We start from the raw sequence: 15,249 nt of genomic DNA on the forward strand, positions 1-15,249 counted from the left end.
GAAGGAGCAAGCAGGAAAGACTGTGTTGTTCTGCAAATGTGTAGCAGCTTCCCTGGTGGTTTTGTGGTTAGGTTTCGGCGCTTTCACCGCTGCGGCCCGGGTTCGATTCCCGGTCAGGGAACATTGTATTTTCGGCCGTTTGAACTGCAAGGCTGTTCCTGAACAAATTCACAGCTCACTGCACTCTTGCTGCCCCAACCATCAGCAGCGCATCATTCGTTGTCGTGATACAGCACACACTTCTGTGCCTTCCGTTTCAAAGTCAGCAGTAAATGAGGAGATCTCGCTCAACTAGTGCTGATTGACACCGTAAATGTTGCCAATCATGGCTAACTTTAGCCTTCCGTGTACATTTTTGCGGCACATCACTCTAGCTTACCCTCTGTCAATGCATTGCCAGTGTGGAAATATTCAGCATTTTAAACTTAGCAACGTCTGCAAGACTGGATACAGTGAATGCCTGGGCCATGGCCACTGATAACTTATCCCGAGCATTGCATTCATTTGGCCTGGGCCCCTCCTATATTGCACATTGGCTCACTGTGTGTCTATGTTTAGCGTTCACAGGCAATTTACAAGCTCTGAATTTCCCAGCAGTGAATTCATGGAGTGATTGATCTAACCGATATTCAACATCAGTATTGTTAAGTCTCTCCTTTATTCGCGACACTTATCTCTCTTCAGCATAGCACTGCTATGGACTGAACCTGTTAGGATTTCACCTTGCCTCGGGGTCAGTGCGGCTATGTGGGACTTCGGCCGGTCTCCCTTTCACAGCCCATCGGTGTCGAGAAAAGAACGGGGTATTTTACTGACATTTTATGTTCTCAAACAGTTATAAACTCTCCAGTATATTTCACTGTGTCTTCAAGACGGTGAGATCGAGCCTGTTGTGCAAGCTTTGTTTCTTTATGAACACTTCAGCAGAACATTAAATCAACATGTGGAATTGAATTGCTGATTGACACTGTAAATTTGCCAACATTTAACTGCAGTGTGAGAACAATCACCATTATAATTACGCTTCCATTACGTTCTTGCACGACATCCCCCTAAGTAACCTAGTTGATCACAGCACAGATATCAGTTAATTCATTGCCAGTGCGAAAAAATACACATTTTGAACTTAGCAACGTGTACAAGACCATTGTCTGGATCGTGGGCACTGACAACGGAACATGAGCATTAAGATTTTCGGTATCATTATACTTTACATTGACACAACCTGAGCTCTGAGATGTGTTTGGGACCCATTGCCCCGAAACGAGGACAGAGTGGGTGGGGCAATTCATTCCGGGGTCAGGTTTTCTTTCAAAAAGGTGTGAGAAAACTTTGCTTCGTTCACTGTCAGACCGAAATAGTTCAGTTGGGAAGGCGTTTGACTGAAGATCCAGATGTTTCATGGCTCAATCCCGTGTTTCAGCAATTTTTGGTTATTTCGCGATCCCTTCATTCGAAGGGTAGTGGCTGATTTTATATCGGGACAGTGGGCTGTTCAGCGGTTGCGTGATAATAATTTTCAACATGAATTGTTTTTAGATTAAGCTGTTACGTTCTGTAACGTTCTATTTACACTCTGCGCAGTGTTGTAGATGAACAGTGAACAATGTTTAAGCGATGTGATGCGTTCAATGTTTATGCAGTAAATCTGTCATCCAGTGTGAGTTGGAAACACAATCCCCGCAGACTGAGCTTTCACGCAACGTTGACACAATTTGTGGCTGGTTAGCTCAGTTGGTTAGAGCGTGGTGCTAATAACGCCAAGGTCGCGGGTTCGATCCCCGTACGGGCCATTCCAGTGTTTTTCATAATTTTTATTCGGTTTTTAGTCACGTTGAAAATCAAATCTTTATAATGAAACAAATCCACACAGAAACCCAAGGGTTGGGAATTATTTGGAATAACAGTCATTGCTACTTGCCGACGGGGTGGAGAGGCACATCTTTCTGCTTATTTCTGTTTCTTGGTTTGCTGATAAACGATAAACCGGAGGCCTGTTCCCGTAAATGCTCAAAAGTCGGAACAGACAGACAGAACGGTTCTGTCGCCTGGAGATGGGCAAAAGACTGCAGTTCAGGACAAAAACACGAAATGAAATGTTCACCCGGCACCGAGAGTGAAAAATCCCGAGAAAAGGACAGAATGAAATTGATTTCAGTGGATGCCTACCCGCACGTGATGCTGCGGATGCGCGGACATATCTTTGGTGTTCTCCACAAAAAATGCAATTTGCTACGAACAGTTTTACCTGGCGCGAAAGTGGTGAGACTTTGGAAGGAGCAAGCAGGAAAGACTGTGTTGGTCTGCAAATCTGTAGCAGCTTCCCTGGTGGTTTCGTGGTTAGGTTTCGGCGCTTTCACCGCTGTGGCCCGGGTTCGATTCCCGGTCAGGGAGCATTGTATTTTCGGCCGTTTGAACTGCAAGGCTGTTCCTGAACAAATTCACAGCTCACTGCACTCTTGCTACCCCAACCATCAGCAGCGCATCATTCGTTGTCGTGATACAGCACACACTTCTGTGCCTTCCGTTTCAAAGTCAGCAGTAAATGAGGAGATCTCGCTCAACTAGTGCTGATTGACACCGTAAATGTTGCCAATCATGGCTAACTTTAGCCTTCCGTGTACATTTTTGCGGCACATCACTCTAGCTTACCATCTGTCAATGCATTGCCAGTGTGGAAATATTCAGCATTTTAAACTTAGCAACGTCTGCAAGACTGGATACAGTGAATTCCTGGGCCATGGCCACTGATAACTTATCCCGAGCATTGCATTCATTTGGCCTGGGCCCCTCCTATATTGCACATTGGCTCACTGTGTGTCTATGTTTAGCGTTCACAGGCAATTTACAAGCTCTGAATTTCCCAGCAGTGAATTCATGGAGTGATTGATCTAACCGATATTCAACATCAGTATTGTTAAGTCTCTCCTTTATTCGCGATACTTATCTCTCTTCAGCATAGCACTGCTATGGACTGAACCTGTTAGGATTTCACCTTGCCTCGGGGTCAGTGCGGCTATGTGGGACTTCGGCCGGTCTCCCTTTCACAGCCCATCGGTGTCGAGAAAAGAACGGGGTATTTTACTGACATTTTATGTTCTCAAACAGTTATAAACTCTCCAGTATATTTCACTGTGTCTTCAAGACGGTGAGATCGAGCCTGTTGTGCAAGCTTTGTTTCTTTATGAACACTTCAGCAGAACATTAAATCAACATGTGGAATTGAATTGCTGATTGACACTGTAAATTTGACAACATTTAACTGCAGTGTGAGAACAATCACCATTATAATTAGGCTTCCATTACGTTCTTGCACGACATCACCCTAAGTAACCTAGTTGATCACAGCACAGAATCAGTTAATTCATTGCCAGTGCGAAAAAATACACATTTTGAACTTAGCAACGTGTACAAGACCATTGCCTGGATCGTGGGCACTGACAACGGAACATGAGCATTAAGATTTTCGGTATCATTATACTTTACATTGACACAACCTGAGCTCTGAGATGTGTTTGGGACCCATTGCCCCGAAACGAGGACAGAGTGGGTGGGGCAATTCCTTCCGGGGTCAGGTTTTCTTTCAAAAAGGTGTGAGAAAACTTTGCTTCGTTCACTGTCAGACCGAAATATTTCAGTTGGGAAGGCGTTTGACTGAAGATCCAGATGTTTCATGGCTCAATCCCGTGTTTCAGCAATTTTTGGTTATTTCGCGTTCCCTTCATTCGAAGGGTAGTGGCTGATTTTATATCGGGACAGTGGGCTGTTCAGTGATTGCGTGATAATAATTTTCAACATGAATTGTTTTTAGATTAAGCTGTTACGTTCTGTAACGTTCTATTTACACTCTGCGCAGTGTTGTAGATGAACAGTGAACAATGTTTAAGCGATGTGATGCGTTCAATGTTTATGCAGTAAATCTGTCATCCAGTGTGAGTTGGAAACACAATCCCCGCAGACTGAGCTTTCACGCAACGTTGACACAATTTGTGGCCGGTTAGCTCAGTTGGTTAGAGCGTGGTGCTAATAACGCCAAGGTCGCGGGTTCGATCCCCGTACGGGCCATTCCAGTGTTTTTCATAATTTTTATTCGGTTTTTAGTCACGTTGAAAATCAAATCTTTATAATGAAACAAATCCACACAGAAACCCAAGGGTTGGGAATTATTTGGAATAACAGTCATTGCTACTTGCCGACGGGGTGGAGAGGCACATCTTTCTGTTTATTTCTGTTTCTTGGTTTGCTGATAAACGATGAACCGGAGGCCTGTTCCCGTAAATGCTCAAAAGTCGGAACAGACAGACAGAACGGTTCTGTCGCCTGGAGATGGGCAAAAGACTGCAGTTCAGGACAAAAACACGAAATGAAATGTTCACCCGGCACCGAGAGTGAAAAATCCCGAGAAAAGGACAGAATGAAATTGATTTCAGTGGATGCCTACCCGCACGTGATGCTGCGGATGCGCGGACATATCTTTAGTGTTCTCCACAAAAAATGCCATTTGCTACGAACAGTTTTACCTGGCGCGAAAGTGGTGAGACTTGGAAGGAGCAAGCAGGAAAGACTGTGTTGGTCTGCAAATGTGTAGCAGCTTCCCTGGTGGTTTCGTGGTTAGGTTTCGGCGCTTTCACCGCTGCGGCCCGGGTTCGATTCCCGGTCAGGGAGCATTGTATTTTCGGCCGTTTGAACTGCAAGGCTGTTCCTGAACAAATTCACAGCTCACTGCACTCTTGCTACCCCAACCATCAGCAGCGCATCATTCGTTGTAATGATACAGCACACACTTCTGTGCCTTCCGTTTCAAAGTCAGCAGTAAATGAGGAGATCTCGCTCAACTAGTGCTGATTGACACCGTAAATGTTGCCAATCATGGCTAACTTTAGCCTTCCGTGTACATTTTTGCGGCACATCACTCTAGCTTACCCTCTGTCAATGCATTGCCAGTGTGGAAATATTCAGCATTTTAAACTTAGCAACGTCTGCAAGACTGGATACAGTGAATGCCTGGGCCATGGCCACTGACAACTTATCCCGAGCATTGCATTCATTTGGCCTGGGCCCCTCCTATATTGCACATTGGCTCACTGTGTGTCTATGTTTAGCGTTCACAGGCAATTTACAAGCTCTGAATTTCCCAGCAGTGAATCATGGAGTGATTGATCTAACCGATATTCAACATCAGTATTGTTAAGTTTCTCCTTCATTCGCGACACTTATCTCTCTTCAGCATAGCACTGCTATGGACTGAACCTGTTAGGATTTCACCTTGCCTCGGGGTCAGTGCGGCTATGTGGGACTTCGGCCGGTCTCCCTTTCACAGCCCATCGGTGTCGAGAAAAGAACGGGGTATTTTACTGACATTTTATGTTCTCAAACAGTTATAAACTCTCCAGTATATTTCACTGTGTCTTCAAGACGGTGAGATCGAGCCTGTTGTGCAAGCTTTGTTTCTTTATGAACACTTCAGCAGAACATTAAATCAACATGTGGAATTGAATTGCTGATTGACACTGTAAATTTGCCAACATTTAACTGCAGTGTGAGAACAATCACCATTATAATTACGCTTCCATTACGTTCTTGCACGACATCCCCCTAAGTAACCTAGTTGATCACAGCACAGATATCAGTTAATTCATTGCCAGTGCGAAAAAATACACATTTTGAACTTAGCAACGTGTACAAGACCATTGTCTGGATCGTGGGCACTGACAACGGAACATGAGCATTAAGATTTTCGGTATCATTATACTTTACATTGACACAACCTGAGCTCTGAGATGTGTTTGGGACCCATTGCCCCGAAACGAGGACAGAGTGGGTGGGGCAATTCCTTCCGGGGTCAGGTTTTCTTTCAAAAAGGTGTGAGAAAACTTTGCTTCGTTCACTGTCAGACCGAAATATTTCAGTTGGGAAGGCGTTTGACTGAAGATCCAGATGTTTCATGGCTCAATCCCGTGTTTCAGCAATTTTTGGTTATTTCGCGTTCCCTTCATTCGAAGGGTAGTGGCTGATTTTATATCGGGACAGTGGGCTGTTCAGTGATTGCGTGATAATAATTTTCAACATGAATTGTTTTTAGATTAAGCTGTTACGTTCTGTAACGTTCTATTTACACTCTGCGCAGTGTTGTAGATGAACAGTGAACAATGTTTAAGCGATGTGATGCGTTCAATGTTTATGCAGTAAATCTGTCATCCAGTGTGAGTTGGAAACACAATCCCCGCAGACTGAGCTTTCACGCAACGTTGACACAATTTGTGGCCGGTTAGCTCAGTTGGTTAGAGCGTGGTGCTAATAATGCCAAGGTCGCGGGTTCGATCCCCGTACGGGCCATTCCAGTGTTTTTCATAATTTTTATTCGGTTTTTAGTCACGTTGAAAATCAAATCTTTATAATGAAACAAATCCACACAGAAACCCAAGGGTTGGGAATTATTTGGAATAACAGTCATTGCTACTTGCCGACGGGGTGGAGAGGCACATCTTTCTGCTTATTTCTGTTTCTTGGTTTGCTGATAAACGATGAACCGGAGGCCTGTTCCCGTAAATGCTCAAAAGTCGGAACAGACAGACAGAACGGTTCTGTCGCCTGGAGATGGGCAAAAGACTGCAGTTCAGGACAAAAACACGAAATGAAATGTTCACCCGGCACCGAGAGTGAAAAATCCCGAGAAAAGGACAGAATGAAATTGATTTCAGTGGATGCCTACCCGCACGTGATGCTGCGGATGCGCGGACATATCTTTGGTGTTCTCCACAAAAAATGCCATTTGCTACGAACAGTTTTACCTGGCGCGAAAGTGGTGAGACTTTGGAAGGAGCAAGCAGGAAAGACTGTGTTGGTCTGCAAATGTGTAGCAGCTTCCCTGGTGGTTTCGTGGTTAGGTTTCGGCGCTTTCACCGCTGCGGCCCGGGTTCGATTCCCGGTCAGGGAGCATTGTATTTTCGGCCGTTTGAACTGCAAGGCTGTTCCTGAACAAATTCACAGCTCACTGCACTCTTGCTACCCCAACCATCAGCAGCGCATCATTCGTTGTAATGATACAGCACACACTTCTGTGCCTTCCGTTTCAAAGTCAGCAGTAAATGAGGAGATCTCGCTCAACTAGTGCTGATTGACACCGTAAATGTTGCCAATCATGGCTAACTTTAGCCTTCCGTGTACATTTTTGCGGCACATCACTCTAGCTTACCCTCTGTCAATGCATTGCCAGTGTGGAAATATTCAGCATTTTAAACTTAGCAACGTCTGCAAGACTGGATACAATGAATGCCTGGGCCATGGCCACTGATAACTTATCCCGAGCATTGCATTCATTTGGCCTGGGCCCCTCCTATATTGCACATTGGCTCACTGTGTGTCTATGTTTAGCGTTCACAGGCAATTTACAAGCTCTGAATTTCCCAGCAGTGAATCATGGAGTGATTGATCTAACCGATATTCAACATCAGTATTGTTAAGTTTCTCCTTCATTCGCGACACTTATCTCTCTTCAGCATAGCACTGCTATGGACTGAACCTGTTAGGATTTCACCTTGCCTCGGGGTCAGTGCGGCTATGTGGGACTTCGGCCGGTCTCCCTTTCACAGCCCATCGGTGTCGAGAAAAGAACGGGGTATTTTACTGACATTTTATGTTCTCAAACAGTTATAAACTCTCCAGTATATTTCACTGTGTCTTCAAGACGGTGAGATCGAGCCTGTTGTGCAAGCTTTGTTTCTTTATGAACACTTCAGCAGAACATTAAATCAACATGTGGAATTGAATTGCTGATTGACACTGTAAATTTGCCAACATTTAACTGCAGTGTGAGAACAATCACCATTATAATTACGCTTCCATTACGTTCTTGCACGACATCCCCCTAAGTAACCTAGTTGATCACAGCACAGATATCAGTTAATTCATTGCCAGTGCGAAAAAATACACATTTTGAACTTAGCAACGTGTACAAGACCATTGTCTGGATCGTGGGCACTGACAACGGAACATGAGCATTAAGATTTTCGGTATCATTATACTTTACATTGACACAACCTGAGCTCTGAGATGTGTTTGGGACTCATTGCCCCGAAACGAGGACAGAGTGGGTGGGGCAATTCCTTCCGGGGTCAGGTTTTCTTTCAAAAAGGTGTGAGAAAACTTTGCTTCGTTCACTGTCAGACCGAAATAGTTCAGTTGGGAAGGCGTTTGACTGAAGATCCAGATGTTTCATGGCTCAATCCCGTGTTTCAGCAATTTTTGGTTATTTCGCGATCCCTTCATTCGAAGGGTAGTGGCTGATTTTATATCGGGACAGTGGGCTGTTCAGCGGTTGCGTGATAATAATTTTCAACATGAATTGTTTTTAGATTAAGCTGTTACGTTCTGTAACGTTCTATTTACACTCTGCGCAGTGTTGTAGATGAACAGTGAACAATGTTTAAGCGATGTGATGTGTTCAATGTTTATGCAGTAAATCTGTCATCCAGTGTGAGTTGGAAACACAATCCCCGCAGACTGAGCTTTCACGCAACGTTGACACAATTTGTGGCTGGTTAGCTCAGTTGGTTAGAGCGTGGTGATAATAACGCCAAGGTCGCGGGTTCGATCCCTGTACGGGCCATTCCAGTGTTTTTCATAATTTTTATTCGGTTTTTAGTCACGTTGAAAATCAAATCTTTATAATGAAACAAATCCACACAGAAACCCAAGGGTTGGGAATTATTTGGAATAACAGTCATTGCTACTTGCCGACGGGGTGGAGAGGCACATCTTTCTGCTTATTTCTGTTTCTTGGTTTGCTGATAAACGATGAACCGGAGGCCTGTTCCCGTAAATGCTCAAAAGTCGGAACAGACAGACAGAACGGTTCTGTCGCCTGGAGATGGGCAAAAGACTGCAGTTCAGGACAAAAACACGAAATGAAATGTTCACCCGGCACCGAGAGTGAAAAATCCCGAGAAAAGGACAGAATGAAATTGATTTCAGTGGATGCCTACCCGCACGTGATGCTGCGGATGCGCGGACATATCTTTGGTGTTCTCCACAAAAAATGCCATTTGCTACGAACAGTTTTACCTGGCGCGAAAGTGGTGAGACTTTGGAAGGAGCAAGCAGGAAAGACTGTGTTGGTCTGCAAATGTGTAGCAGCTTCCCTGGTGGTTTCGTGGTTAGGTTTCGGCGCTTTCACCGCTGCGGCCCGGGTTCGATTCCCGGTCAGGGAGCATTGTATTTTCGGCCGTTTGAACTGCAAGGCTGTTCCTGAACAAATTCACAGCTCACTGCACTCTTGCTACCCCAACCATCAGCAGCGCATCATTCGTTGTCGTGATACAGCACACACTTCTGTGCCTTCCGTTTCAAAGTCAGCAGTAAATGAGGAGATCTCGCTCAACTAGTGCTGATTGACACCGTAAATGTTGCCAATCATGGCTAACTTTAGCCTTCCGTGTACATTTTTGCGGCACATCACTCTAGCTTACCATCTGTCAATGCATTGCCAGTGTGGAAATATTCAGCATTTTAAACTTAGCAACGTCTGCAAGACTGGATACAGTGAATTCCTGGGCCATGGCCACTGATAACTTATCCCGAGCATTGCATTCATTTGGCCTGGGCCCCTCCTATATTGCACATTGGCTCACTGTGTGTCTATGTTTAGCGTTCACAGGCAATTTACAAGCTCTGAATTTCCCAGCAGTGAATCATGGAGTGATTGATCTAACCGATATTCAACATCAGTATTGTTAAGTTTCTCCTTCATTCGCGACACTTATCTCTCTTCAGCATAGCACTGCTATGGACTGAACCTGTTAGGATTTCACCTTGCCTCGGGGTCAGTGCGGCTATGTGGGACTTCGGCCGGTCTCCCTTTCACAGCCCATCGGTGTCGAGAAAACAATGGGGTATTTTACTGACATTTTATGTTCTCAAACAGTTATAAACTCTCCAGTATATTTCACTGTGTCTTCAAGACGGTGAGATCGAGCCTGTTGTGCAAGCTTTGTTTCTTTATGAACACTTCAGCAGAACATTAAATCAACATGTGGAATTGAATTGCTGATTGACACTGTAAATTTGCCAACATTTAACTGCAGTGTGAGAACAATCACCATTATAATTACGCTTCCATTACGTTCTTGCACGACATCCCCCTAAGTAACCTAGTTGATCACAGCACAGATATCAGTTAATTCATTGCCAGTGCGAAAAAATACACATTTTGAACTTAGCAACGTGTACAAGACCATTGTCTGGATCGTGGGCACTGACAACGGAACATGAGCATTAAGATTTTCGGTATCATTATACTTTACATTGACACAACCTGAGCTCTGAGATGTGTTTGGGACCCATTGCCCCGAAACGAGGACAGAGTGGGTGGGGCAATTCCTTCCGGGGTCAGGTTTTCTTTCAAAAAGGTGTGAGAAAACTTTGCTTCGTTCACTGTCAGACCGAAATAGTTCAGTTGGGAAGGCGTTTGACTGAAGATCCAGATGTTTCATGGCTCAATCCCGTGTTTCAGCAATTTTTGGTTATTTCGCGATCCCTTCATTCGAAGGGTAGTGGCTGATTTTATATCGGGACAGTGGGCTGTTCAGCGGTTGCGTGATAATAATTTTCAACATGAATTGTTTTTAGATTAAGCTGTTACGTTCTGTAACGTTCTATTTACACTCTGCGCAGTGTTGTAGATGAACAGTGAACAATGTTTAAGCGATGTGATGCGTTCAATGTTTATGCAGTAAATCTGTCATCCAGTGTGAGTTGGAAACACAATCCCCGCAGACTGAGCTTTCACGCAACGTTGACACAATTTGTGGCTGGTTAGCTCAGTTGGTTAGAGCGTGGTGCTAATAACGCCAAGGTCGCGGGTTCGATCCCCGTACGGGCCATTCCAGTGTTTTTCATAATTTTTATTCGGTTTTAATCACGTTGAAAATCAAATCTTTATAATGAAACAAATCCACACAGAAACCCAAGGGTTGGGAATTATTTGGAATAACAGTCATTGCTACTTGCCGACGGGGTGGAGAGGCACATCTTTCTGCTTATTTCTGTTTCTTGGTTTGCTGATAAACGATGAACCGGAGGCCTGTTCCCGTAAATGCTCAAAAGTCGGAACAGACAGACAGAACGGTTCTGTCGCCTGGAGATGGGCAAAAGACTGCAGTTCAGGACAAAAACACGAAATGAAATGTTCACCCGGCACCGAGAGTGAAAAATCCCGAGAAAAGGACAGAATGAAATTGATTTCAGTGGATGCCTACCCGCACGTGATGCTGCGGATGCGCGGACATATCTTTGGTGTTCTCCACAAAAAATGCCATTTGCTACGAACAGTTTTACCTGGCGCGAAAGTGGTGAGACTTTGGAAGGAGCAAGCAGGAAAGACTGTGTTGGTCTGCAAATGTGTAGCAGCTTCCCTGGTGGTTTCGTGGTTAGGTTTCGGCGCTTTCACCGCTGCGGCCCGGGTTCGATTCCCGGTCAGGGAGCATTGTATTTTCGGCCGTTTGAACTGCAAGGCTGTTCCTGAACAAATTCACAGCTCACTGCACTCTTGCTACCCCAACCATCAGCAGCGCATCATTCGTTGTCGTGATACAGCACACACTTCTGTGCCTTCCGTTTCAAAGTCAGCAGTAAATGAGGAGATCTCGCTCAACTAGTGCTGATTGACACCGTAAATGTTGCCAATCATGGCTAACTTTAGCCTTCCGTGTACATTTTTGCGGCACATCACTCTAGCTTACCATCTGTCAATGCATTGCCAGTGTGGAAATATTCAGCATTTTAAACTTAGCAACGTCTGCAAGACTGGATACAGTGAATTCCTGGGCCATGGCCACTGATAACTTATCCCGAGCATTGCATTCATTTGGCCTGGGCCCCTCCTATATTGCACATTGGCTCACTGTGTGTCTATGTTTAGCGTTCACAGGCAATTTACAAGCTCTGAATTTCCCAGCAGTGAATTCATGGAGTGATTGATCTAACCGATATTCAACATCAGTATTGTTAAGTCTCTCCTTTATTCGCGACACTTATCTCTCTTCAGCATAGCACTGCTATGGACTGAACCTGTTAGGATTTCACCTTGCCTCGGGGTCAGTGCGGCTATGTGGGACTTCGGCCGGTCTCCCTTTCACAGCCCATCGGTGTCGAGAAAAGAACGGGGTATTTTACTGACATTTTATGTTCTCAAACAGTTATAAACTCTCCAGTATATTTCACTGTGTCTTCAAGACGGTGAGATCGAGCCTGTTGTGCAAGCTTTGTTTCTTTATGAACACTTCAGCAGAACATTAAATCAACATGTGGAATTGAATTGCTGATTGACACTGTTAATTTGCCAACATTTAACTGCAGTGTGAGAACAATCACCATTATAATTAGGCTTCCATTACGTTCTTGCACGACATCACCCTAAGTAACCTAGTTGATCACAGCACAGAATCAGTTAATTCATTGCCAGTGCGAAAAAATACACATTTTGAACTTAGCAACGTGTACAAGACCATTGCCTGGATCGTGGGCACTCACAACGGAACATGAGCATTAAGATTTTCGGTATCATTATACTTTACATTGACACAACCTGAGCACTGAGATGTGTTTGGGACCCATTGCCCCGAAACGAGGACAGAGTGGGTGGGGCAATTCCTTCCGGGGTCAGGTTTTCTTTCAAAAAGGTGTGAGAAAACTTTGCTTCGTTCACTGTCAGACCGAAATATTTCAGTTGGGAAGGCGTTTGACTGAAGATCCAGATGTTTCATGGCTCAATCCCGTGTTTCAGCAATTTTTGGTTATTTCGCGTTCCCTTCATTCGAAGGGTAGTGGCTGATTTTATATCGGGACAGTGGGCTGTTCAGTGATTGCGTGATAATAATTTTCAACGTGAATTGTTTTTAGATTAAGCTGTTACGTTCTGTAACGTTCTATTTACACTCTGCGCAGTGTTGTAGATGAACAGTGAACAATGTTTAAGCGATGTGATGCGTTCAATGTTTATGCAGTAAATCTGTCATCCAGTGTGAGTTGGATACACAATCCCCGCAGACTGAGCTTTCACGCAACGTTGACACAATTTGTGGCCGGTTAGCTCAGTTGGTTAGAGCGTGGTGCTAATAACGCCAAGTCGCGGGTTCGATCCCCGTACGGGCCATTCCAGTGTTTTTCATAATTTTTATTCGGTTTTTAGTCACGTTGAAAATCAAATCTTTATAATGAAACAAATCCACACAGAAACCCAAGGGTTGGGAATTATTTGGAATAACAGTCATTGCTACTTGCCGACGGGGTGGAGAGGCACATCTTTCTGTTTATTTCTGTTTCTTACTTTGCTGATAAACGATGAACCGGAGGCCTGTTCCCGTAAATGCTCAAAAGTCGGAACAGACAGACAGAACGGTTCTGTCGCCTGGAGATGGGCAAAAGACTGCAGTTCAGGACAAAAACACGAAATGAAATGTTCACCCGGCACCGAGAGTGAAAAATCCCGAGAAAAGGACAGAATGAAATTGATTTCAGTGGATGCCTACCCGCACGTGATGCTGCGGATGCGCGGACATATCTTTGGTGTTCTCCACAAAAAATGCCATTTGCTACGAACAGTTTTACCTGGCGCGAAAGTGGTGAGACTTTGGAAGGAGCAAGCAGGAAAGACTGTGTTGGTCTGCAAATGTGTAGCAGCTTCCCTGGTGGTTTCGTGGTTAGGTTTTGGCGCTTTCACCGCTGGGGCCTGGGTTCGATTCCCGGTCGGGGAACATTGTATTTTCGGCCGTTTGAACTGCAAGGCTGTTCCTGAACAAATTCACAGCTCACTGCACTCTTGCTACCCCAACCATCAGCAGCGCATCATTCGTTGTCGTGATACAGCACACACTTCTGTGCCTTCCGTTTCAAAGTCAGCAGTAAATGAGGAGATCTCGCTCAACTAGTGCTGATTGACACCGTAAATGTTGCCAATCATGGCTAACTTTAGCCTTCCGTGTACATTTTTGCGGCACATCATTCTAGCTTACCATCTGTCAATGCATTGCCAGTGTGGAAATATTCAGCATTTTAAACTTAGCAACGTCTGCAAGACTGGAATCAGTGAATGCCTGGGCCATGGCCACTGATAACTTATCCCGAGCATTGCATTCATTTGGCCTGGGCCCCTCCTATATTGCACATTGGCTCACTGTGTGTCTATGTTTAGCGTTCACAGGCAATTTACAAGCTCTGAATTTCCCAGCAGTGAATTCATGGAGTGATTGATCTAACCGATATTCAACATCAGTATTGTTAAGTCTCTCCTTTATTCGCGACACTTATCTCTCTTCAGCATAGCACTGCTATGGACTGAACCTGTTAGGATTTCACCTTGCCTCGGGGTCAGTGCGGCTATGTGGGACTTCGGCCGGTCTCCCTTTCACAGCCCATCGGTGTCGAGAAAAGAACGGGGTATTTTACTGACATTTTATGTTCTCAAACAGTTATAAACTCTCCAGTATATTTCACTGTGTCTTCAAGACGGTGAGATCGAGCCTGTTGTGCAAGCTTTGTTTCTTTATGAACACTTCAGCAGAACATTAAATCAACATGTGGAATTGAATTGCTGATTGACACTGTAAATTTGCCAACATTTAACTGCAGTGTGAGAACAATCACCATTATAATTAGGCTTCCATTACGTTCTTGCACGACATCACCCTAAGTAACCTAGTTGATCACAGCACAGAATCAGTTAATTCATTGCCAGTGCGAAAAAATACACATTTTGAACTTAGCAACGTGTACAAGACCATTGCCTGGATCGTGGGCACTGACAACGGAACATGAGCATTAAGATTTTCGGTATCATTATACTTTACATTGACACAACCTGAGCTCTGAGATGTGTTTGGGACCCATTGCCCCGAAACGAGGACAGAGTGGGTGGGGCAATTCCTTCCGGGGTCAGGTTTTCTTTCAAAAAGGTGTGAGAAAACTTTGCTTCGTTCACTGTCAGACCGAAATAGTTCAGTTGGGAAGGCGTTTGACTGAAGATCCAGATGTTTCATGGCTCAATCCCGTGTTTCAGCAATTTTTGGTTATTTCGCGTTCCCTTCATTCGAAGGGTAGTGGCTGATTTTATATCGGGACAGTGGGCTGTTCAGCGATTGCGTGATAATAATTTTCAACATGAATTGTTTTTAGATTAAGCTGTTACGTTCTGTAAAGTTCTATTTACACTCTGCGCAGTGTTGTAGATGAACAGTGAACAATGTTTAAGCGATG

The 15,249-nt window shown here is 44.6% G+C and overlaps 1 protein-coding gene and 6 non-coding genes across 7 annotated transcripts in view; 6 read left to right on the forward strand and 1 right to left on the reverse strand.

Moving 5' to 3' along the window:
• The window catches only part of LOC139257944 (zinc finger protein 850-like), a gene marked incomplete at its 5' end in the record, with an annotated part of 812,458 nt that overhangs the window by 45,986 nt on the left and 751,223 nt on the right, over positions 1-15,249 (reverse strand). The gene's annotated exons all lie outside the window — the stretch shown is intronic.
• Positions 1,720-1,793, forward strand: trnai-aau (transfer RNA isoleucine (anticodon AAU)). The gene has a single exon. It is a non-coding gene; the product is annotated as a tRNA-Ile (tRNA).
• Positions 3,992-4,065, forward strand: trnai-aau (transfer RNA isoleucine (anticodon AAU)). Its single transcript has one exon. It is a non-coding gene; the product is annotated as a tRNA-Ile (tRNA).
• On the forward strand, positions 6,263-6,336 carry trnai-aau (transfer RNA isoleucine (anticodon AAU)). Its single transcript has one exon. It is a non-coding gene; the product is annotated as a tRNA-Ile (tRNA).
• On the forward strand, positions 8,535-8,608 carry trnai-aau (transfer RNA isoleucine (anticodon AAU)). Its single transcript has one exon. It is a non-coding gene; the product is annotated as a tRNA-Ile (tRNA).
• Positions 10,807-10,880, forward strand: trnai-aau (transfer RNA isoleucine (anticodon AAU)). The gene has a single exon. It is a non-coding gene; the product is annotated as a tRNA-Ile (tRNA).
• Positions 13,078-13,150, forward strand: trnai-aau (transfer RNA isoleucine (anticodon AAU)). Its single transcript has one exon. It is a non-coding gene; the product is annotated as a tRNA-Ile (tRNA).

The sequence above is a fragment of the Pristiophorus japonicus genome, unplaced genomic scaffold, assembly GCF_044704955.1.
Source record: "Pristiophorus japonicus isolate sPriJap1 unplaced genomic scaffold, sPriJap1.hap1 HAP1_SCAFFOLD_94, whole genome shotgun sequence".
NCBI classification, from domain to species: Eukaryota; Metazoa; Chordata; class Chondrichthyes; family Pristiophoridae; genus Pristiophorus; species Pristiophorus japonicus.